Source organism: Rhagoletis pomonella, unplaced genomic scaffold (genome assembly GCF_013731165.1).
Source record: "Rhagoletis pomonella isolate Grant_MI unplaced genomic scaffold, Rhpom_1.0 Rhpom_scaffold_00001, whole genome shotgun sequence".
Lineage (NCBI taxonomy): Eukaryota > Metazoa > Arthropoda > Insecta > Diptera > Tephritidae > Rhagoletis > Rhagoletis pomonella.
Genome location: NW_023458555.1, coordinates 8,214,889 through 8,217,830, shown reverse-complemented (window position 1 = coordinate 8,217,830; position 2,942 = coordinate 8,214,889).

The window sequence follows — 2,942 nt, the reverse complement described above, 5'->3', positions numbered from 1 at the left end:
TGCTATTGTGCTGTCACACTAGCTATCTCTTACTATCGCATTAAAATTCTATATGCATGGCCGTGTATCTTTGTGCCCGTCACACTCGCGTTCGCCTAGCAGATACTTGTGCGAGATTTTGTGCAACGCGAAAAGACGATTTCAATGGATTTTTTCATACATAGTTCGTGGTTTTATATTTAATATTACACAGCGTATAGTTAAATTTTTAATATTTCACTTTAGCACAGTGCTAGCTTACATATTAAGTAACAATTATTGTAAACTTTATTAATTAATTCTCACAATTTCACAGTTAAAAATTAAATACTTCCAAAGTATCCGCACCACGCAATCGAGACGAGTCGAAAGTACGTAAGTTCGTTTGGTTCCCGGACGTTTTACTTTGGATAGCTGAAATCAACATATTTGCAGCAGTCGGTTCGGTTTGTACGTCGTAATATCGTAATACTCTTAACCAACTCGTTCCTGCCGCGCGCTCTCAGTGTTGCATTTTAATGGCACCACATGTGGACAAAAAGCGTATTTTTTTGAGAAAAGAAGTTTTGGATAATTATTGTCTGCAATATTAAACAATGACCTTAAGTAATGTTTTTTTTTTTTATTAAATATGTAACTACATATCGTCCCATTTCTGCGCTAACTACTTATATACATTTTTTGCGACAACTTATACGAGCCATTTACGAACACAGTTTAGGCGCCATACAATTTGAAAATAAAAGCAAAAGTTAATGAGGATATTCACTAGATATCTAGTAGAAGACCAAAAATATTGGTGCATATTCATATTCATATTTAGTTTCCAACTAAATCGAAAATATTCTAAGTTACTACTAATGGAATTCATAGTCGAATTAGTTTCCACTTATCTAGCTAAAAGCTGTCACAGACGGCAAAGCTTATGCCAATTGAATTTTCATTTATTTCGTTTTCATTCCTTTTTATAAGTTCTATATATTTTTTACGTTGCTTTCAATTAATTAAATTATTAAAATTCAACTCTAAAAATTTAAATTAAGTAATAATAAAATAAAAAATGTGATATAAAATAAAGCAAATGAAAACAAAATAAAGTAAAATTAAATATATAAATCAAATGAAAAAAATATATATAAAATAAATAATAAAAACAAAAAAATTCGCTCCAACCGAGGATCGAACCTGGCAGCTACAGGCCTGCATCCCGTAACTCTTGCTACTCGGTTACCGCGGACGCGGAACTCGCTCGCTTTGTTTGCTTACTTGTACAAAAGACAACAGCTGGCCGTTTTTACCAGTGTTGTCAACGACTACTGCCCGGATCCGAGTTAATTCCCAAAAATTTCGTGCATTTGTTCGGCTGCTTATGCGCATTTTAAAGAGGAAAATGCACGAGTCAAAGCAAGTAATAAAGGCTGTTAATGCAAATAATCGAGCCCGTTTGTCAACCGTATAACATTCAACTTAAAATTTAGTTTGAGCAGCAGCTGTAAATAGGTCGTAACTAGGTAGAAGTATTTTATTAAATTAAGGAAGAATAGACGAAATATGTAAAAATTAGGTTGATTGAGCATGATTTTGATATTGAAATATCTCCAATTGAAATTTACAAAGAGAGCGATTCATTTGAATCGAAAGATGAAAGTTTAATGCATATTGCAATTCTAATAACATGTTTGCTTTCGATAATCATCGACTTCGCAGCACTGCGGTTGTGATCTGCCTCTTTTACACAATTAACAAGAAAACAACACCTTCTTTTGCATAAGCATGCAATGAAAGTAAACATTTCATAAACGGTTGCTCAAACTTCATATTATTTAATAAAAATGTAAAATTCCAAACAAAATATCGTAAAGAAAAATCGTTTTCCCACTCGTTTTGCTATATCGTAAAACTAAGTTAAAACTACTTGGTAGAAGTCTGAAATGCGATCTATTCTAGATCCGGAATGAATAAATAAACACGCACATGGTTTAGAAGTTTCATTAATTTGTTTTTTTTTTTTTGAGACTTGTGTTAGTTTTAGAATTTTATTTATGTGGTTCCTGTTATAGATTGAATTATATTTTAAATGAATATTATTAAAAATAAATAAAGATAAGTTGCAAACAATATCATTTTGAATTTCGGTGCTAATTCATTGACTACAGCTGTATGCGTTAATGTTCTGAATTTCTGAAAATGGGCATTTCCAATCTTAACACGTGATATTTGTATGACCAAATGTTAAAAAATTATTAGTTTTCCAAGTTTATTATCAGCCCAAGTATCCCGACTTTACGCTAGTAAAATTTCCATTGACTTTTTTTTTGTTAGTATAGTTTTTAAACCAATTTTTAACGCATAGAACAAAAATTGTATGTCGAATATACATATGTATGTGTGTACATTGCCAGGAAAAGTTTGGCACAGCGAATTTTTAACAATATATGCAACAATTTCTATTCTAATATTTTTCCGATATTTTTTTTATGAAAATGTGGCTCATTCTTTAACAAAAAACATAAAAATTTTATTTCTAAACAAATTTTCAGATTTTTAAAATTGGTTTTTTAATATGCGGATTTCTAGTGGCTACGCTGATTTTTTGCAATTTTTATCACGCAGTTTCTTCCATACAAAAAAAAATTTCGAAAATACTTTGTATGGAAAAAATGCAAAACCCCTCCAACAAAAAAAAATGCATACATACTCAAGAATATTCCAAAAAATTTGACTAAAAAGTTTAAAATTTGCAAGAAAATTTATTGAATTTTCGCGAGTTTTACATAAAGTTAAAAAATTTTATTTTTGTTGTAGAAAGTATACAATATTTTTATAAAAAGCAGAATAGAAATTGGTGCATATATTGCGAAAAATTCGCCGTGTCAATACTTTTTTCCGGCAGTGTATTTACATTAGGGTAGTGAAAAATAAGTTAAGTTGAAATTTTAATGTTTTCGCCCCCTAGGATTGTT